This window comes from Lepidochelys kempii, unplaced genomic scaffold (genome assembly GCF_965140265.1).
Source record: "Lepidochelys kempii isolate rLepKem1 unplaced genomic scaffold, rLepKem1.hap2 scaffold_74, whole genome shotgun sequence".
Lineage (NCBI taxonomy): Eukaryota > Metazoa > Chordata > Testudines > Cheloniidae > Lepidochelys > Lepidochelys kempii.
The window spans coordinates 305,329-328,132 of NW_027333644.1; the positions used below are offsets into that span (position 1 = coordinate 305,329).

At 42.8% G+C, this 22,804-nt stretch overlaps 1 pseudogene; it reads left to right on the forward strand.

The window, feature by feature from the left end:
• The first annotated feature begins 17,644 nt into the window (after nt 1-17,644).
• LOC140904798 (up-regulator of cell proliferation-like) lies at nt 17,645-22,339 on the forward strand (annotated as a pseudogene).
• The last annotated feature ends 465 nt before the right edge of the window (nt 22,340-22,804 follow it).

Here is a 22,804-nt window from a genome sequence, read left to right on the forward strand (position 1 = left end):
GGGATTTTTCTCTGTGTTTTGAATCTCATTACCCTGCAAGGTTTCTACCATCCTGAGTTTACAGAGGTGATTCCTTTATTTCTATTAAAAGTCTTCTTGTAAGGAAACTGAATGCTTTTTCATTGTTCTAAGATCCAAGGCTTTGGGTCTGTGGTCACCTATGCACATTGGTGAGGATTTTTACCAAACCTTCCCCAGGAAGTGGGGTGCAAGGGTTGGGAGGATTTTAGGGGGAAAGATGTGTCCAAACTCCATTTTTTCAGAAACCCAGATAAAGTTTGGTGGTGGCAGTGGAAATCCAAGGGTAAAATAATTTTGTACCTTGGGGAAGTTTTAACCTAAGCTGGTAAAAGTAAGCTTAGGAGGTTTTCATGCAGGTCCCCACATCTGTACCCTAGTGTTCAAAGTGGGGAAGGAACCTTGACACCTCCCCAAATATGATATAAACTAGCATATAAATAAAATATTAAAAGGTATTTTTAAGATATAGTTAAAGGACTATCCTCAATTAATAAACCTCCTTTCATAGTACCCTTGTAATTGTTGCCTTACTCACTAGTGTTTTCCAGGAGTGGCTTTTGAGTTTCAAAAAAAAAAAAAGTTTGATTATATCCAAACCAAACTTTCCAGTTGGAACATTTCAGTCAAAAGTTTAGACCTGGTCTTTTGTAAAAGGTACGAATGGGGTAAGTCTATCATTGCCTGTCATGATCTTCATCCAGTATAATTCTGAGCTATCAGTAATTGTATATATGTTTGAGAAAGAAATGTGTCCATATTAGAAAGAAAAAGTTTTTGGCTGAAAGCTAAAGTACTTACTGCACCATCTTGTCTTATATTTAGATTGTCAGCTGTTTGGGGCAGGGACTATCTTTCTGTTCTGCTTCCAACAATGGAGGTCTTAGATATTGTGTGTGGCGGGGAGAGGGAATCATGAGAATCTTTTATAGTGAGGCAATCTAAATAAAGGGTTTGTTACTAGCTCCCTCTATAACTTGTCTCACAATTATCATCACTACGTGTACACACAGATTACATTAATGTAATATTAAGGTTACAATTTTTAATAAAGTCGAGAAATGCTCAAGTTAAGATTCTCATATTAACCTTAACTTCTCATATTAACCTTAACTTCCACGGCACATTCTGTGTCCCGGTACTGGAGGGAGGGTTAGTCTTGACGGGGTCCAATTTTATCCCCTCACCTTAGTGCAGCAGTCCCTTAATTGGCTGTTTGTTCCAACCCTCCCTCCCAGTCTCTTCACCACAGTATCACGCCTGCCTCCTACCTGCCTCTCCCATACCCTGTGCCCTTTTCTTTACATTTAATAGATCCCCTCCTAAATACCCCCTCAAAAAATATATCTTGGAACTAACATGTTTGCTGCCATTACATTGTTCACTCTGCTGGCATGTCCGGACTAGTTAAATTACAAGCTCTTCAGGGCAGGGACTGTCTGCTAGCACAATGGGGCTTCTTCCGGTTAGACGTTAGGCCAGGGATAGTCAATTATTTTTTTGTCACGGTCCAAATTTGTTGGTCAAGGTATAGTCAAGGTCCAGACTCCAGAGGAAATAATAATAAAAAAAATTATAAGAAGAAGAAAATAAAAAGATTTGGGGTTCCATTCAAAAGCATCTGGCAGTCTGGATTTGGCCTGCGGTCTGCCTATTGATTACCCCTGCCTTAGGCCCTTCTTACTGATGTAATAAACATGATTAATAATATTAAATAGTAACATTGATCATATGGGTTTAGATTCCGTGCTGCCCTTTATTTGCAGTCCATGAAGAGGAGGACAAGATGGCTTTAAACCACCTTTACAAACTCCTGATTGTGGGCTACTCTGGGGCCAAAACATCTTCCAAGGCAGGGGCTTTCTAAGTAATAGCAGCCTGTCCCTGACTGCCTGTGAGCAGCAAGACTTCCCACAATCTCTGCAGAGCTACATTTTGTGGGTCCATCCCTGATATGTTTTGATTGCCTGCAGCACCACCCCGGGTATGCCTCCTACCCTAGGGATTCAGACCGCACCCTTGGTCCTGCGGCTGTCATCAGTTCTTGTGTAGAGGGGATTCTATCCCAGCTGGAAACACTCCTCTGGACATTTTACCCAGCACAAAGCCTGTGGTAAATGATAATCTTCTCGTCTGAGGACATTTTGGTGTCAATCTCATTTAAAGTAATGGGAGACAGCAATCATTTCTAATATGGGAAATTTCAGGATTTTTAAGCCAGGAATAAGGAGATCCTATTGGACTTTTAAAAGACACCATGTAACTCTAAATTCACAATGTGAGTTGGCAACATGGTATACTGGCCAAGTTCACTTACATCTCACTTATCATGCCTATTACAAGGGTAACCACTGAATACTCTTTTAATCTGTTCTTCTTTATTAGCTAAGGAGACACTAGAGCCCAAAGAAAAATGGAAAAGGAAGAAGAAAAAAGGATGCTTTCCATGTTCCCCATTCCGTAGAAAAAGCAAAGGATCTATAGGTAAGTGGGACTCTTCCCACTTGGTTTGGGGCTCTACTCCTCACTCCCAGGAACTGTGACGGGTGCACTATCGGCAATGCTGGGAGCCTGAAGCAACTCGTGGAAATCGGGGCCATCACAGGCAGCTTGTGGGTATAAGAGGATGAGGTTTTTTTGGGTGGGGTGGTAGAAAGGGGACGGATACTGGGGGCGCCTACACCATTCTGCCTCTGATTCCCATTACACTGTGTTCTGCCACATTCCATTAATATCCTCCAGCTGCCCCAGTCCCTGTTCTGCATCTCACCCCATCTACAGTGGAATCAGGCTTTCATCCTCACTGCCAGGGTGCCAGCAGGGGGAGCTTTGAGACCACAGCAGACACTCACCCTGCTAGCAGTTCAATGCCCGATGCCATGGTGGCCACCAGCAACTGCAAGGAGCAATTGCAGGGAAAGTTTTTGTCAGCCTCAAGCCCTGGGCGAGAGCATACTCTGTGAGTTCTTTGCAGGCAGATCATGCTCAGTGCGGTTGGCACAGAGAATTTCAGGGATGGAGTGCATTCACTAAGGTTAACTTGGAGTTGTGTGGGGATGGATCATGCTCAGTGAGGATGGAATCTTAGATTTTGGCTGCCAGCTTCTAACAAGCCTCTACTGAGCATGTGCCAAGAGTTATTTTCAGAGGCGTATAAATTGGGTAGTTCTGGAAGAATTTTCTGAGAGACAGCGAAAGGCCCCCTTGCTCCAAATGTCAAGTCCCTGTTCTCAAGTATGGAGCTGTTAGACCTTCTCAAAGAAACAGTTGTAATTTTTTTTAACAGTGGCAAAGCATCACTTCCTGTATAGAGGGGATTCTCCCTCCGCTGGAACCATTCCTCTGGCCCTTTTACCCAGCATAAAGCGTCCAGAGCAGGAATGAAAATATCACCCAGTGCTTTTTTTTTCCCCAGGGAAAAAAGAAATAAAATAAACTCAAGCAAAAAACAAACAAAACGGTCTATCCTGATTTCACTATGTACTTGTACAGTTGCACAAAGTCAAAAGTGTATGAAGCTTGCAGAACGTCCCAGTAAAATAGCAACGTGTAACCTGTGTGACAATCAGTAGTCCTATAAATAGGAAAGCACCTCTGAATTTAGAAGACATTTCATTCTACCGTATGACAAAAACATTTTTTTTTCTTTTGGTTATAACTGTTATTATTTAACACCTCTTTTTTTTCTAAATTAACCTGGGTATTGGGCCTCAGTGAGGAATAGAAAAGCCTCCTAAGAAATTTTCACCTGCAATCTTCAGCTGCTTTTAAAATTATTTGAGTGAAACCAAAACAATAATAAAACCCCCACAAACAAACCCAACACTTAATATATTTTTGCAGAAGTAAAGGTTGCATTTTTGCATCTTCATCTATTTCATATATGGCCCAGGATTTCATAGTAAAATTCCCTACAAATAGCTGAGGACTCCATCTTATACATTGCACTTCTCAGATTATTACAAGGAAATTAGCAGTGATCCTTCCACATTTTCAGTTTGTTTGTATTCACACAACCCGGAGAAGAAAATACATTTGTTTGTGTCTAGTGAGAAAGTCAATTATTGATGAAGTACCGATAATTTATTTTCTTTCATTTCACTATCAGATGGTTTAAATCAGGAGCAAGATTCAGCGACACAGAGAGCTCCAAAGTCAAGGCAGAAAGATGTCTTAAAGCTGGAGCAAGAAGGGTTCATTGAGCCGGTCCTGGAGCTGGAGGAGACAGAAGGACTTCACGGTATTTCCTCTCATAATTTTTGCACTGTACCTAAATTCAGTGGGTGAAATTCTGGTGCCTTTGAAGTCAATAGAACATAGGACTTGAAGGAATCTCCTCGGTCATCGAATTCAGTCCCTGCTGTCATAGGCAACCCCATGACATTATTTCATTCATAAACTTTTCAAGCTCCATCTTCAAACTAGTTAGGTTGTTTCCCCCCACTTCTCCTATTGGGTGGCTGTTGAAGAACCTCTCTCCTCCAACAGGAATTTGTCACTGACTTCAGTGGAGCCAGAATTTCACCCAACATGCTTCACTTAAGTTTACAAAAATGATCCATTAGGACCTTCAAAAACCAAATACTCATGAGATTGGCCTAAATATCACAAGAGTAAAACTATAATTATACTATAATTCACGGTTTGTAAATTTCTTGTCTGGTTTGTGAGCCTTTAGGGGAAAGCTGCCTCCTGCTTTAGTCTGTGGAGTGCCTTAGGGTCAAATTCAACACTAAACAAATATGCAAACTGCAGACTTCCCCCCATCTGCTTGAAGATGACTCCCCTTATCTACTCCTAACCCCTGCAAGGGTGGAGCTGCCATTTTGTGCCTCTTCATCTCTCTCCCTTACCCCTATCCTATCCCCTTCCCCTCCCTGCCCCACTAAGTCCCCTCCTCCACTCCACACTCCTCCCATTGCCCCCAGAGGCTTCTGTCCCCAGTGCCACCTTGCATTCACTTGCCCCCACATTTTCCCACCCTCTCCCCTGCCCTTACAGTATCTTACCCCTCACATTTTCCCTCTTTCACCCCCTATTTCCCTGAGATCTCCTCAGTCCTCCCCCCCACCTCTCTGAATAGCCTCTTCTCCTTATGAGGATGTCTCCTGCTTCCCACGTTCCTCCCAGTTCCTCAGAGTTACTTGTCCAGCCATTAACCACAGAGTCCAGAAAGTAGCCATTGTCTCTGAGGGCACCCTGGCTTCAGTGTAATGGAAAACTGTGGGAGATGGCAGCCATCTCTATTTGGGGCAGCCTTACTTCCACATGCAAAGCCTGCAGTGAATGATAGTCGTCTCATCCCAGGGCAGTTTGACATCAATCTCATTTCAAGTAATGGGAGACAGCGATTATTTCTAATATGGGAAATTTCAGGATTTTAAAGCCAGGAATAAGGAGATCCTATTGGACTTTACAAAGACACCATGTAACTCTAAATTCACAATAAGAGTTGGTACCATGGCATACTGGCTAAGTTCACTTACATTGCACTTATCATGGTTCTTACAAGGGCAACCACTGCGCCCCGTCATGCACACCTCTCTTTAAGAGGGAATCTGGTTGTGGTCTCTCTTCTGGGTTTTTACTGCCCACTCGGGAAAAGAAGTCTGCCATTTCCATGGGCCTTACCGGGTCGGTGGCCAACTTGAAAATCGTAGGGCTGCAGTGAAAGTTACCACCTCATGGCCCGGGCATTGATGTCCTTCATAATGTTAAGCAATCGAAGTTGCATGTGGTCAGTGACCAAATGGAAGGGGTTCCCCAGTAGATGATACCTAAGTGCATTGATTGCCTACTTCACCACCAACACCTCCTTTTCTATCGTTGAATACTTCTGCTCTCAGGGAAACAACTTCCTGCTCAAATAAAGGACTGGACGCTCCTCTCCCTCAGCTTCTTGAGAAAACACTGCTCCCAATCCCATTTCTGACACGTCAGTCTGTAATATGAAGGCTCTGTCAAAGTCTGGGTGGAATAGGATGGGCTCCCTAGTTAGTCGATCCTTCAGTTCCAGGAAAGCTCTCTCACACTCTGCTGACTACTGTACCTTGTGAAGCTGGAAGCTCTTTTTTAGGTCGGGTAAGGGTGACATGAGCGTTGCAAGGTTTGGCACAAAGTAGCAATAGTATCCTGCTAGGCCCAAGACTTGGCTTACCGGCCTTTTTGTCATAGGGGCCGGGCAGTCCCCTAAGGCTTGTACTTTATCCAACTGGGGGTGTAGGGTACCTCGGTCCACACTGAACCCCAACTATGTTACCTCTCGCTGCCCAAGATGGCACTTGACTAGGTTGATGGTGTGCCCGGCTTCCCCTATAGCTTGCAAGATGGTTGTGAGGTGTTGGAGATGTTCTTCCCACATGAGGCTGTCTACAACTATATTGTCTATGTAGGCTGCTGCATATAGGTGGTGAGATTGCAGCAGCCTGTCCGTAAGTCACTGAAATGTGGCTGCGGCCGCACAGAAACCAAAAGGCATGGTGACTAACTGATACAGTCCAAACGGGGTGTGACCAGCAGTGCGAGGGGAACCCCTCACTGGAAATGCCAATGTCAGGGCAGGCTGCAAAGGGGAGAGCAGATACTCCCCAGACTGGTGGGTAACACTGAAGTTAAACTCCCCAACCAGTCACAAACTGTGCTTCCAATCCCCCACACTGGTTATCAAGAAGCAAAAATGAAATCACACAGCCCCTTAATTGCATTCCAGTCTCTGGCTCCCAATCAACACCTACGTCCAGTACAGTGAGAAGTTATCTAAAAACTCTGCTCACATATACAAAATGTTCTTCTGACCCCAAAGGGTCAGCCATGTCACCAGGCCAGTATAGGTTTGGATACTACCCAAAATACCACTCTGCCAGCCAGGTTTATTATAAAGAAAAAAGAAAGAACAAGAAGATAGATGTTAAATGGTAAAGCAGTTACATATATACAAAGATTTGAAAGTCCATATATCAGGCTCCTATCAGTACTTGTGAGTTTGCTGGCCTGAATGTCCCTCTGGAACACAACCCCAGCTAGGATGGGTCATTCAGTCCTTTGTTCAGAGCTTCATTTTGTAGCAAAGTTCACCCAGAGATAAGAAGCAGGACTGAAGACAAAATGGAGAAGATGCAGCTGCCTTTTATAGTCTTTTGCCATGCAGCCTGTGCTTCCTTTGTTCCAAACACAAGCTGCACTACACATGGCTTGAAAGCCTTAGAGTTCTGTCCATAGGCATGCCCCTGCCAGAAAATGACCACATGGTGACAGGGATGCTGGAAGATGGGGAGGCCAAGGGGCCATGACCCTCCGCCTTTTGGCCATGGGCCCAGCCCCCTGCTCCTCTTACTCTGGGAGAAAGAGACTTCTTTTAGTCTTTTTTCTTCACCCTTCTTGGCCAATACCAGATACCTTTGTAGGACCCTCTCGTAAAGTTTAGCCTTTTCAGAGTCTGATAAACTGGATCTTTGAAGAACGTCTTTCATCTCTGAATCCAATTGGTGAGGAGCAGTGGTTCTGATATTTTCTTCATCACTAGAGGCATGTTTCATCACTAGAGGCGTGTTTGTTCTAGCTGATGGCTAGGAACGAGGTACAATTTTTCAACCATGTTATTTAAAATGCCTGACAGCAAAGCTCAACAAAGGTTTGATAAAACCCCTGATCTGTTTTACAATCATCTTTTATTATTTGAGGAACAGTTTTTTATAATCGCTCAGTGTTTTACTAATCCCCCATTTTCTTTTTAGCATGCTTACTTGTTAGGGTTTCTGGGGGACTTTTCCTTTTACAGAGTTGAGTGCTATTTCTGAGCTGGCCACTACCAGGTTGTCAGAGGCTGAGCACAGAATAACCTTCCTTTGATGCGGTCTGGCTTTGATGAGGAGTTTCAAAAGAGCTAGGTTTCTGTGTACATGGCTAGACATGCTTATCAGGGGGATGCTCTTTTTTTAAAAATGGCTAAGGATTGTTAAAAAAATTACTACTTTTCTTTTTTTTTCAAGGTGTATACGTAGGGCCAGTCTGGGGGAGAAATGCTTGTTCTTAACCTGTAGGCTTCGGGTGCTAAAACATTTAAATCCACCAGCAGAAACTTCTGGGCTTTTTGATAGCATCCTCAAAAGCCTCCCAAAAGAATTGTGTTTTCCCAGGGTACGTTTGCCATGCCTGGGTGGTAACTTGCAGTTTATCTCCATGGTTTTAAAGAGAACCATATACTTTGTATTTAAAATAATCATTTGTCTTTTTTTCCCCTGGCAAAACACATTTTGCACAATGTACAAAATACTCAGCTTCCTGTGGAGTATGTATTTTGTAAAGGCTTTCTCAATTTCACTGCTTTCAGAAGAAGACTTCTTCAGGTCATCTCTAATAAACATGCCTTGTGAAAAGGAAAAAATACTTTTTTTTCCTTCAAAAATGGTCAACAGTGCCAAATGTGTATGTGTCAACATATGAAACTGGAGGACAAAAGAGGGTGTGGAAACCTGTAAAAATATATATATTGATGAATCCTATTGAGCTGTATAATACTAATGTCTAGAGTGAAAATATATAAAAAACCCACAACGGGTTTTCACCTCAGTCCCCGGAAAAATCATGGAGCAGGTCCTCAAAGATTCAATCCTGAAGCACTTGCATGAGAGGAAAGTGATCAGGAACAGTCAGCATGGATTCACCAAGGGAAGGTCATGCCTGACTAATCTAATCACCTTCTATGATGATATTACTGGTTCTGTGGATGAAGGGAAAGCAGTGGATGTGTTGTTTCTTGACTTTAGCAAAGCTTTTGACACTGTCTCCCACAGTATTCTTGTCAGCAAGTTAAAGAAGTATGGGCTGGATGAATGCACTATAAGTTGGGTAGAAAGTTGGCTAGATTGTCGGGCTCAACGGGTAGTGATCAATGGCTCCATGTCTAGTTGGCAGCCGGTGTCAAGTGGAGTGCCCCAGGGGTCGGTCCTGGGGCCGGTTTTGTTCAATATCTTCATAAATGATCTGGAGGATGGTGTGGATTGCAGTCTCAGCAAATTTGCGGATGATACTAACTGGGAGGAGTGGTAGATATGCTGGAGGGCAGGGATAGGATACAGAGGGACCTAGACAAATTAGAGGATTGGGCCAAAAGAAATCTGATGAGGTTTAATAAGGATAAGTGCAGGGTCCTGCACTTAGGACGGAAAAACCCAATGCACAGCTACAGACTAGGGACCGAATGGCTAGGCAGCAGTTCTGCGGAAAAGGACCTACGGGTGACAGTGGACGAGAAGCTGGATATGAGTCAGCAGTGTGCCCTTGTTGCCAAGAAGGCCAGTGGCATTTTGGGATGTATAAGTAGGGGCATAGCAAGCAGATCGAGGGACGTGATCGTCCCCCTCTATTCCACATTGGTGAGGCCTCATCTGGAGTACTGTGTCCAGTTTTGGGCCCCACACTACAAGAAGGATGTGGATAAATTGGAGAGAGTCCAGCGAAGGGCAACAAAAATGATTAGGGGTCTGGAACACATGACTTATGAGGAGAGGCTGAGGGAACTGGGATTGTTTAGCCTGCAGAAGAGAAGAATGAGGGGGGATTTGATAGCTGCTTTCAACTACCTGAGAGGTGGTTCCAGAGAGGATGGTTCTAGACTATTCTCAGTGGTAGAAGAGGACAGGACAAGGAGTAATGGTCTCAAGTTGCAGTGGGGGAGGTTTAGGTTGGATATTAGGAAAAACTTTTTTACTCGGAGGGTGATGAAACACTGGAATGCGTTCCCTTTGGAGGTGGTAGAATCTCCTTCCTTAGAAGTTTTCACGGTCAGGCTTGACAAAGCCCTGGCTGGGATGATTTAATTGGGGATTGGTCCTGCTTTGAGCAGGGGGTTGGACTAGATGACCTCCTGAGGTCCCTTCCAACCCTGATATTCTATGATTCTATGAACGTGTGATTGATGACACCATCCGAATCTGCAGGTCCTCATTAGAGCTGCATGCCCCAGTCCCCCTCAGCTGAGTTTCTGGGTTGTCTCCGTAGTTTCTCTCCTCCCCAAGCTCATGTGACTCAAGAGGGGGGATGGAACTGCATGGACTTGAGGACTGAGGAAAGGCACCATAATGTGCCTAAATAAGCCAACTACCATCAGTTCGCAATTTCAGTAACTGATTTACTGCACACTGGAAAGGCCATGACCACATTATAGAGGAAGAATAACGTATGTAAAATAGGGTTCAGAGTAGCAGCCGTGTTAGTCTGTATTCTCAAAAAGAAAAGGAGGACTTGTGGCACCTTAGAGATGAACAAATTTATTTGAGCATATAAATAAATTTGTTAGTCGCTAAGGTGCCACAAGTATTTAAAATACTTAGTTTTAAAACAATGTTTAATTATTAATGTTGAACTCCTCAATTTCATTGAAGGTCAGGTAGGATGGGTATCTGAGGTGGACACACATTGAGTATATATCCCAAACAATTCAGAAATGCCAATTTTGGGAAAAAGCAATCCAAAATATTTCTGTGTCCAGTGTATCCATAAGCATTTTTTTAAAGAAATAATGTATTGAGGTTGAGCTGCTAAAAGCATGTCCTCTACCTGTTGATTTGAACCCATCACTTTCCTCTTTGAATCCCTCTGCTCACTCCTAATCTGATATTCAATCAGATTTAAATTATTGGTCACCTTTTCAAGGAAACTCTGTCTCCTACCTAGACGAGCTTTACCTTGTAAAGAATTCCATTTCATTGTGGCAGACAAGAGTAAATGTTGACCACAGTCTTTGTCCTGTAGCGTTAGTTGATTTTTTAGATACACTAGGCCAAGGCCATTGAGCACCTTGAAGATAAAGACCAAGATTTTGAACTTGAATGCTACTGCATTTCAACCCTTGTAGTGTTCACTTGGTGCATGGGGAATGGGATTTTTTTGATCATGAGGCATTTGTGTTTCATCAAAGAAGAAAATCTTCTACAAAGGAACAGCTGTTGTGAAATCAGGTTTTCGCCAAACGTTACTCCGGGAGGAATTCTGTACTACTGTAGGCATGCATAATTAATGAGCCATGCATATCTTTAATTTTTTTGTGTAGAAAAAAAAAAGCTTCTGCCACAATGTTGCTGCATTCCACCTTTTGCCCACCAGAGGGCACTGTGTCACAAGAACAGCAGCAGATACCCACAGAAAATAATAATTACCACCGGGGGGGTGGGGGGGCACGGGAGAAAACCTTTTGTAGTGATGAGCAAGGTGGGCCATTTCCAGAAGTTATCAAGAAAGGTTTTCTTCCCCCCACCCCCCGCCCCCACTCTCCTACTGGTAATCATAGAATCATAGAATCATAGAATATCAGGGTTGGAAGGGACCCCAGAAGGTCATCTAGTCCAACCCCCTGCTCAAAGCAGGACCAATTCCCAGTTAAATCATCCCAGCCAGGGCTTTGTCAAGCCTGACCTTAAAAACCTCTAAGGAAGGAGATTCTACCACCTCCCTAGGTAACGCATTCCAGTGTTTCACCACCCTCTTAGTGAAAAAGTTTTTCCTAATATCCAATCTAAACCTCCCCCACTGCAACTTGAATAGCTCATCTTAAGTGAGTGTGTATGATAACACCCATTTTTTCATGTTCTGTGTGTACATAAATCTCCTCACTGTATTTTCCACTGAATGCATCCAATGAAGTGAGCTGTAGCTCACGAAAGCTTACGCTCAAATAAATTGGTTAGTCTCTAAGGTGCCAGAAGGACTCCTTTTCTTTTTGTGCATACAGACTAACATGGCTGCTACTCTGAAACCTGTCAATATTCCTAGAGATTATTCTCAGATTTCTGACAAGCATAGGGTTGTCTGCAGCGTAGTTGTAGCTGGGTAGATCCCAGGATATTGGAAAGCCAATGTGGGTGAGGTAATATCTTTTCTTAGACCAACTTCTGTTGGTGAGAGTGACAAGCTTTTGAGCCACAAAGAGCTCTTCTTCGGGTCTGGGAACATTACTCCCAATGTCAGAGCAAAATGCAAGATGGAACAGATTATTTAGCATAATTAATTAGCACATATTGTAAGGGACCATTCAAAGTAGAATGGGCCATTAGCACCGCTGCAAATAGAAAAAAAAGAAGGGGTTAGTGGATTACAGATTGTTTTAATAAACCATAAATCTAGTGTCTCTGTTCAATCCATGATGTCCATAATCCACGATTTGGTGTCCAGCAGAGTAATGAATGTAAGCTCCCTGGTTCTTCTTTTGAAAATGCTGTGCAAGTTGCCTTTGAGGATTGGGTCTGATAGGTCAGATACAGAGTGATTACTTTCTGAAAAGTGTTTACCCACAGGTGATCGGTTGTTTTTGTCTTTTATCATTTTCCTATGTATATTCATTTGAGTTTATAGTGCTTATCTGTTTCATCCATATAATCATTATTCAGGCATTTAGTGCACTGGATGAAGTGTGCTACATGTGATAGGCATGTATAAGATCCTGGGATCTTGAAAGGTGTTTTGTGTGGAATGTTGATCATTATAGTAATGGAGATATGTCTGCAAGTTTTGCATCTATAGTTCTGGCAGAGTCTGGTGCTGCTTTGAGTGGGTGTGTCCTGGTCTGTGGGGAGCTTCCTCTTGATGACGAGTGTTATCTGGGGTTTTCAGAACCCACAGCAGGGGCAACTTAACTATTTCACTCCATGTAGTGTCAGGAATCAATCAACAGGAACACAGCACTTCTGTCTGATCAAGGATTAAATGCAAGTAAGTATGCTCTTATCTAACACTGCAGTTTATTAGATTTAAGCATACAGAGACATAAGCAATAGGTTTAGAACATCCCAGATCTTTTTCCTCAGATCTGGAATGGTATTGAGTAATTAACAGCAGGTTTGCAGTGACCAGTTGCTCACCCACCAGGGAGAAAGGGTGTCAGAAAAAAGTGTCTCAAGATGGCTTCAGAGGACTGCTCCACAATATACTCTATTAGCTAATCTTTTATGACTAACTTCTACAAAACACATAGGTCATAATGACCCCAACTGGATCATCTCTTTTCTAACTTTCAGTCAACTTTTCATATTAGAGGTGCCTAGATTCAAAGTTTTCCAACCACCAAGGTTTTCAGTCTCAGTTGTTTACTTGTCTGTCCCCTCCTCCCATTCTGATTAGCAAAAACTATCAGCTAGATATGACCTCGCTTCTAAAAGCCTGTCTCCAAATTAACCCTTAACTATGTGGTGTTCTATTTCATTAATTCCTATTGGCAGAATGCACATAATATGGTTGCAATTAGTTTGATCACATAATGGGGTATACACATCCCTCAAACCAGGGCAACAATGAGTTTCAAGAGATTGTTCGAAGACCAGAAGAGATGATTCTTGAAATATTTCTTTCATGATGGGGTACCCATCGCGTATGGGGTGTAGTTGTTTACACCCATTGGTGGTTACACTAGCTTTACTGTATGGGTTCCAGTGTGGGGTGGTAGGTGACAAATAGGGGTATGCAGTCAGAAGGGGGTTTATTTCTGTATTGAAGCAGGTTCTCCTGGGGTATTTGTGTGGCCTGTTGCATGATGCAATCTACTTCTCTGATGAAGTGTCCTTGTTTGGTGAAGGTGGTTTTAAGTGACCATACTGGGTGGCCGTACTGGGTCAGACCAAAGTCCATCTAGCTCAGTATTCTGTCTTCTGACAGAGGCCAATGTCAGGTGCTTCAGAAGGAATGAATAAAAAAGGTAATCATCAAGTGATCCATCCCCTGTCACCCATTCCCAACTTCTGGCAAAGAGAGGCTAGGGACACCATCCCTGCCCATCCTGGCTAATAGCCATTGATGGACCTATCTTCCATCAATTTACCTAGGTCTTTTTTGACCACTGTTATAGTTTTGGCCTTCACAATATCAACAACAAGTGTGTTAAGCTAGGGATAGTCAATAGGCGGACCATGGGCCAAATCTGGAATGCGAGATGCTTTTGAATGGACCCCACAATGTTTTTATTTGTTTATTATCATTATGGGTTTTTAAACATTTTTTTCTTGGAGTCTGGACCTTGACTATACCTTGACCAAGAAATTTGGACCTTGACAAAAATAGGCTATCCCTTCATTAAGGTATATATCACTTACTTTCTCCTCAGAGCACATTCTGTGGTATCTGAGTGCCTGGCTGTCAATAACATATTTCTTGGTATGGTTGGGGTGGTTACTAGATCTATGAAGGTAGGTGTGGTGATCCATGGCTTTCTTGTATATGGTTGTCTGTAGGGTTCCATTGATGAAGCTGATTGTGGTGTCCAGAAGTTGATGCTAGTGTGGGAAAGCTCCAGAGAGAGTTTAATGGATGGGTGGTGGTTGTTGAAGTTGTGGTGGAAGTCTGAGGGAGTTTAAGCTGTCTTCCCATAGGATGAAAATTTCTTAGGTATATCACTGGTTTCATGATGCACTTCTCCAGAAATTCTTCTTCAGGATGACCCATGAAGAGGTTAGCATATTGGGGAGCCATCCTAGTACCCCTGGCTGTTCTCATGCTTTGGACAAAATGTTTATTGCTGAAGGTAAATCTATGACAGGCGAGGATGAACTGGATGAGTTTGGCTATGTGTTTGGGATGGATAATTGATGGTTGTCCACTGTCTTTTAAATATTTGGGGCAGGCAGCTATCCTGTCATTGTGAGGGATATTGGTGTATAGGAAAGTGACATCCATGGCGGCAAGGATGGTATTCTGAGGAAGGTTGTTAATACTGTGGAGTAGAGTAGGGCTCAAATGTACTTGAGCCATCCAGCTACTGTGAGAGTGGACTGTCTGGAAAGACTCTTGCCTAGGCTCACAGCACATGCACGTTTCAATCTCTTTGGCTTATGAGTGTTTGCACGCAGTGTTCTAGAAAGCCAAAGGTTTCCTTTAATAGATGTTTTCAGTATTGCTTCCTCAAACGGGCAGTCAGTGCCACACACTGGCTGAAATAAATGCTGAGTGACTGAGATCAAGTAGGGGATGCTGAGCTCTGTGGTGCACAATCCCCTCCATTGTAAGACTGCTGATTTTGCAAAATGCTGTGTTTTTGACGAGCTGTGTCTGGGGAACTCCTTGCTCAAATGACCCTGAAATTTGGGTCACTAACCCTATCCTGTTCCCCCATGAGACAACAAATTTCAAGATAGTCCAAGTAAGCATAGAGATCTTACAGCACTAAGAAGAAATAACATTTAAGTAGAAAGGGCTTCTCAACCTAAACTAAAGCAGAGCTGGTGCTTCATTATAGAATCATAGGACTGGAAGGGACCTTGAGAGGTCATCAAGTCCAGTCCCCTGCCCTCATGGCAGGACCAAGCACCATCTAGCAGGTGTTTGTCTAACCTGCTCTTAAAAATCTCCAATGACGGAGATTCCACAACCTCCCTAGGCAATTTATTCCAGTGCTTAACCACCCTGACAGTTCGGGCATTAGGAAAAAATTCCTATCAAAACTTCCCTTGCTGCAATTTAAGCCAATTGCTTCTTGTCCAATCATCAGAGGATAGGAAAATAATGTTTCTTCCTCCTTCTTATAACAACCTTTTAGGTACTTGAAAACGGTTATCATGTCCCTTCTCAGTCTTCTCTTTTCCAGACTAAACAAACCCAAGTTTTTCAATCTTCCCTCATAGGTCATGCTTTCTAGATCTTGAATCATTTTTGTTGCTCTTCTCTGGACTTTTTCCAGTTTGTCCACATCTTTACTGAAATGTGGCACCCAGAACTGGACACAATACTCCAGCTGAGGCATAATCAACGTGGACTGGAGCAGAAGAATTACTTTGCATGTCTTGCTTACAACACTGCTGCTAATACATCCCAGAATGATATTTGGTTTTTTTGCAACAGTCTTACACTGTTAACTCATATTTAGCTTGTGGTCCACTCTGACCTCTAGATCCCTTTTTTGCAGTAATCCTTCCCAGGCAGTCATTTTCCATTTTGTACATGTCCAACTGATTGTTCCTTCCTAAGTGGAATATTTTGCATTTGTTCTTATTGAATTTTGTCCTAGTTACCTCAGACCATTTCTCCAGTTTGTCCAGCTCTTTTTCAATTATAATCCTATCCTCCAAAGCACTTGCAACTCCTCCCACCTTGGTATCGTCTGCAAATTGTATAAATGTACTCTCTATGCCATTATCTAAATCATTGATGACTATATTGAACAGAACTAGACCCAGAACTGATCCTTGCAGAAGCCGACTCGTTGTGCCCTTCCAGCATGACTGTGAGCCATTGAGAACTACTCTGGGAATGGTTATCCAACCAGTTATGCACCTACCTTATAATAGCTCCATCATGGTTGTATTTTCCTAGTTTTTTAATGAGAAGGTCATTTGAGACTATATCAGATGCCTTACTAAAGTCTCGATATACCACATCTACTGCTTCCCCCCATCCACACGGCCGTCACCCTGTCAAAGAAAACTATCGAGTCGGTTTGATATGATTTGTTCTTGACAAATCCATGCTGACTATTACATATTGCCTTATTATCTTCTAGATGTTTGCAAATTGATTCCTTCATTATTTGCTCCATTATCTTTCCGGGTCCAGAAGTTAAGCTGACTGGTCTGTAATTCCCTGGGTTGTCCTTATTTTCCTTTTTATAGTTAGGCACCATATGTGCCCTTTTCCAGTCTTCTGGAATATCACCCGTCTTCCATGACTTTTCAAAGATAATAGCTAATGGCTCAGATATCTCCTCAGTCAGCTCCTTGTGTATTCTAGGATGCACTTCATTGGGCTCAAGTGACTTGAAGACATCTCACTTGTCTAAGTAATTTTCAACTTACTCTTTCCTGTTTTGAACCTACCCCATTTTCACTGGTGTTCACTATGTTAGGCGTCCAATCGCCACCAACCTTCTTGGTGAAAACCGAAACAAAGAAGTCATTAAGCACGTCTGCCATTTCCACATTTTCTGTTATTGCTTTTTTGTCTTCTTTGAGTAATGGGCCTACTCTGTCCTTGGTCTTCCTCTTGCTTCTAATGTATTTGTAGAATGTTTTCTTGTTACCCTTTATGTCCCTAGCTTGTTTGATTTCCTTTTGTGCCTTGTCCTTTCTAATTTTGCCCCTTCATTCTTGCGTTGTTTGTTTGTATTCATCCTTTGTAATCTGACCTAGTTTCAACTTTTTGTAGGACTCTTTTTTTTATTTTTAGATCATGGAAGATCTCCTGGTTAAGCCAGGGTGGTCTCTTGCCATTCTTCCTATCTTTCCTGTGCAGTGGAATAGTTTGCTCTTGTGACCTTAATAATGTCTCTATAACACATAATAAATGGGTTAATTGTTTATCAGGTCCAAATACCCTAACACTGCACTGGAGACATTACCATACCAGGACTGGCCTGGAGGTGTCTTAGCATTAGCTCCCCATGTTGCAATGTGGGTAAATTTGCTTTGTAAGTAATGACAGTACTCACAGCTCCCCAAAAGGAGAGAGGAAGTAGCGTGAGTGAAGGGACTGATTTGGTCACTGGGAAGTAAGCAAAGCCACAGTGCTGTTAGCTACACCTGTAAAAGACATGTCCCAGCAAAGAGATGGAGGAAGATATGAAGAAAATCAAAAATAAGTCTTCCCAGAAGGTGTAATCTGCACTGACTGCTGAAAGGGAAATAAAGGGTCAGATCCTCCGGATGAGCCATTGATGCCCAGCACAGCTCAGGGTGACGGGTGTAGGCTACCATCACAGCCACCTGATCCTCATACTGCCAGGCACCAGTCTGATCCTGAGCAGCAGCTTAGAGCAGCCAAGGGATCATTCCAGCTTCTGGGATCACCACAGAGACAGGGTCCTGAGTCTATGCCCCCTCCTCCAGTAGCTGTGAGCTGGGATGTCATAGAGCTGGTTATACTGGAAGATTTTCTAGGAAATTCTCAGTTGGCCACTTAAGCCATTTTCAAGTGGACTCTGCACTGCGCTGAGGATAAGGATTGGGATCAAACAATGCAAACCAACCTAGTGGAGTTCAAAGTGGGCCAGAACTATGTTTTATTTGCATGGAAGTAATCCCATTGGCTTCATTTTTGTTATACCAATATAAGTAAGAGAAGAATTGAACCCAGGATGTATAAGTCATCTGTTACTTACTGGGTACTGCTTTTCTTTAAATTACAAACATCAGGCTGTCTATGGAATGAGTAAACTGTATATAAAGTCACCATTTTCTACTCTGAAATTTTGGTTTGTTTTAACTTCCTTCTGCAGAAAGAAGTAAAGTATTTCAAGATGTTCTGTCCAGATTAAACCTGGAGAAGCACAGAAGCATCAAGATCAGGCTGAGGGATGTTTTGGAGATCTGCCCAGAAAGCATCAAGAACAGGATTCCAGAGGCATTAGGTGATTTACCTTGGCATTTCCTGAGGAAGGTCATGGCTCTGAATGGGACGGCCAGAAATACAAGCATTGGGCACAAGGCTCCTGCAGAAGAAATGGATGATTATGAGGAGAAACTGCATACTGATGGCACTTTCTGTTTTAGTGACACTGAGATGAAAGTTTCTCTGCAATCTCTTGATGTTCTTTGTGCTGTTCTGCTTTGCTCAGTTTCCTACAGCAGGAGATCCTGTCCAAAATGTCCATGTGCCAGTTTGCCCTCCCTCTGCTGCTACCCACCCTCAACACCCCCAAGGGCACCCTACTACTGTGGGTCATCAGGGACATTGTGAGGAAGTGGAGGCCGCACTCCCTGGCACAGAGCAGAGGGTTCAGAGAGGAGAGCCTGGTGCTCACAGAAATGCCAATGATTTCTTTTCTGTGGATGGGGAGCTGCAGCTTCTCCAAGTCCCAACTCCTCAATGAGGTTCTCAGCCCCTCCCAGCAGCACCACGATTTCTTTATCCATTGGGACATGGAGTCTGGGAACTTCCTTCAGAAAATCGCAGATGGGCTGGTTGAGATTTCCTGGTATTTCCCTGGGGGGACGGAAATTTCTGATCTTTTCCCAGAACCCATTGCAGTTACAAATCTGCACGGAGACATTGAGTCCCACTGGCTACAGTTTAGCTTTTTAACAGCGGTCTCCTCCGCAGTGTTCATAGTTACCGAGAGCATCGGTGAGAGAGAATACGAGCTGTTATCATCTCTGAAAAAATCCAGCTCTAAATATTACTTCATCCTCAACTGCAAGAATAAGAAACCCAAAGAAACTCTGGGATTTCTTAATAAGCTGTCCTCAGTGTTGAAACTGAGCAAATCACTAGTACTGGTGAAAGATAGTACCATGAGTAATGCAGGATTTGTGGAAAAAGGTGAAGTCCACCATAGGAACCATAGTGAATTCATCTCCGAAGACAGTGAGTTTGGAAGCCATGGCTGTGACGGCACGTGACCTAGGAATCCAGGTGGATGAGGAGTGTCAGGCATGTCAGTGTGCGAGGAAATATACTGAAGAAATCACTGCAGAAATAAGAGATGGGGCGAAATACAAAAGGGGAATGCTGAGCCTGCAAGGAGACCCATGGAAAAACTTGGCTCAATTGGAAAAAGAGATGTGCCAAATGAAAAGGCAAGGGGACGTGGCCATTGAAGACTATAAATCTGCGCTGAAACAGAAATGGTTAGAGATACGTAGACAGCACAATCAGTGTGACCGTACTAATGGTTTGACTAAGTTTATCAATGGAATAGTACAGTTGAATCCAGTGGAGAAACATTACTTTCTGAAATGGATGAAATTTAGCCTGGATAATATTGCTAGGGGGAATCTTTCTGAAATGTGGGCAGACTATAAAGAGAAATGTGAAACTCCAGGAGTGGACCGAAAACAGCTGGAGGAATTAGATAAATTAATATCTGATAGTTCCTTGGGGGTGGAGCATTTCATGCGTGAGTTGGGACAGTTCTATGACGCTGAATGCTCAATGGTTAAAGAAGGGAAAATGGAAGAAAGCCAAAGACAATTCTCCCATCTCCCATGCACAGCAGCTGACCTGATGCTGGAAGGGTTTCCTGTGGAGCTGATCGATGGAGATGCCTCCAACATCCCCATGAGCTGGGTAGTAGATGTTCTAACTCATCTCCATATCAGACTAGGGGGTAGATCCAGAATGGTGGTTATAACAGTGCTGGGAGTGCAGAGTACTGGGAAATCCACTCTTCTCAACACCATGTTCTGCCTGCAGTTGATCAATGTAGCGATCGATGTACGCGAGGAGCGTTCATGACACTCATTAAAGTTACAGAAGCTGTTCAGGAGCTGCTTGGCTGTGATTTCATCCTGGTGATAGACACTGAAGGTCTGAAGGCCCCTGAACTAACAGCACTGGAAGACAGTTATCAACATGACAATGAGCTGGCCACCCTGGTGATTGGACTGAGTGACATCACCATCGTTAACATGACCATGGAGAATGCCACAGAAATGAAGGATGTTCTGCAAATTGTGGTCCATGCATTTCTCAAAATGAAGGAAATAGGACAACAGCCAAACTGCCAGTTTGTGCACCAGAATGTCAGTGATGTGTCTGCTCATGATCAAAACATGAGGGACAGGAAACACCTCCTGGAGCAGCTGAATGAAATGACCAAAGCTGCAGCAAGGATGGAAAAGCAAAGCAGGGAAATGGCATTTTCTGATATTATGGAGTATGACCCAGAAAAACACAATTGGTACATGCCTGACTTGCGGCATGGAGTCCCTCCCATGGCTCCCGTAAACACTGGATACAGTGAGAGTGTGTGTGAGCTAAAGAAATACCTGTTTGAATTCATAGAGAACCGTTCACGGAAAAGAGCTGGAAAGGATATTCCTGATTTTATTGTATGGTTGAAGAGCCTCTGGAAGTCAGTGAAACATGAGAACTTCATCTTTAGCTTTAGAAATAGCCTTGTAGCTGAAGCCTATCACCAGCTGTCTATGAAGTATTCTGAATGGGAATGGGGTTTCCGCAAGGAGATGTATCTCTGGATATCTGAAAAAGAAACTTTTATCCAGAATCAGCTGCCAGAGACACTAGAGGGTGATCTCTTTCACAGCTTAAAAATGGAAGCACAAGGGAAGCTAGAGCAGGGAGAACAGAAGCTCTTGAATAACTGAGAACAGTATTTTAAAAGTGAAGCTCCAAATTTGAACCTGATAGAAAAGTACAGAGAAGATTTCAAAAGGAGCGCAAATAGCCTCAAAAGAGAACTTGAAAATTCTTCAACCAGTAACTGTAAGGAAGCAATTCGAATACGAAGAGGACAGCACAAGATAGACAATATCCAGTCTGAGTACAAGCAGAAAATTGAAGGGGAAGTTGACAGACTCTTGGCTGAATACCGAAACAGAGAAGATAAATTAGACCATGAGAAACTGAAAAAAGAATTTGAAACGATGTGGCGAGAAACCTTGTCAGAGTTAACGCTCTGTACTTTACAGAAACGTCAAGTTGTTCAAGATATGGATCTCCAGCTGAGAAAGGATCTGAAGCACAGAGCGGGTGCTGTCAGACAGATACTACAACATGCAAAAAGCCTGCTGGATTATAGAATGAAGTCTTTCACAATGAAGAAGGAGTACTTAAACTTAAAATGGACCAGAGCAGTTGCAGAATACTTCTCACAGGAATGTTACTGTAAAACTGAAGAGTTTGCTCTATCTTTAATGACTGAATGCAAGAAATACATTGAAGAAAAAGTTAAATCCAAAACAGACTATGATGAAACCTATTGTGGAGAACTGCTGCATATGGTTAATGAGAGGTTAAAAGAGGAGGAGATTGAGCAACTTCACACTTCTCCTTTGTTTGAAGTTGACCTGAAGCGTCACGTTTTGGGGGAAGCAGCTTGGCATTTCAGAAGATGCATGAAGATTTTATCAAAGAAAATGATCCTCAGCAACATCTGGAGAAGCTGAAACCTCATTATTTCTCCATATTTACTGATCTCTATTTGGAAAAGAAGGAAAGCCAAACAAGGGTGAGGAATTTCTGCGATCAGTGTCTCAAACCTGCCCTGGTGGGTTATGTCAACAAAAGGCTCGGACTAGAAATAGTTGACAATTTTCTCAGCAGTGAACAGGCCCTTGAATACGCCAGCCAAAGCTTCTTTCAGTTCTTTTTGCTAAAGAAGCTGCTGGAAGAGATGAACTTTGACAACTATGTGAAATAGATAAGTAACTATGAAGAGTTTGTCAAATCCTGGATACAGAGATGTCTGATAGACCACTATGAAGGGAAGGCAAGTTTGAGAGATTTGGAGAAAGGGATTCTATCCGGAATAATAAATAAAATCAAGGGAATTCTGAAAAACTCCATAAATAAAAACAATAATACAGTTTCTGCCTTTTTAGACAGCTTTTGCAAAGAGCTGCAGCAGGACCTGGCCATTTCCAGCAATAGCTTAGTTGAAGACAATTAGAATCCGTTGAAGACAATTAAACTGCTATATTTAGAGCATGACTGTCATTTACTCTCCCTATTGTGCATTAAGAAATTAGTATTCTTGTTTTAATGTAATCACGCATAAGAAGCAACAGAAAACCATTTACAGTTAAACAAAATAAACTTGGGAACGGACTTTTTTGTGCTGGCTTATTTATTTTGAAATGTTGCCTTGGAACTTTTTGTTTTATTTAGCCCTGAGAGGAAGGATAGTGGGTGAGGTCAGCAAACATTTCAGGAGATGTGATACTTCCAAAGAACAAACCCAAGATCCCAAGTGATGCAGGAACCCTTAACATTTAAATTAGCCCTTCTGAGAGGCCTGATGCTGATAAGAATGACTGACCTCATGAAAAACGGGCTTTGTTTTCTCACTTAAACAGTGAGAAAATTTCACGGAGCCCTGAGCTCTCACTGGGGGGGATGGGGTGGAGACCCAATG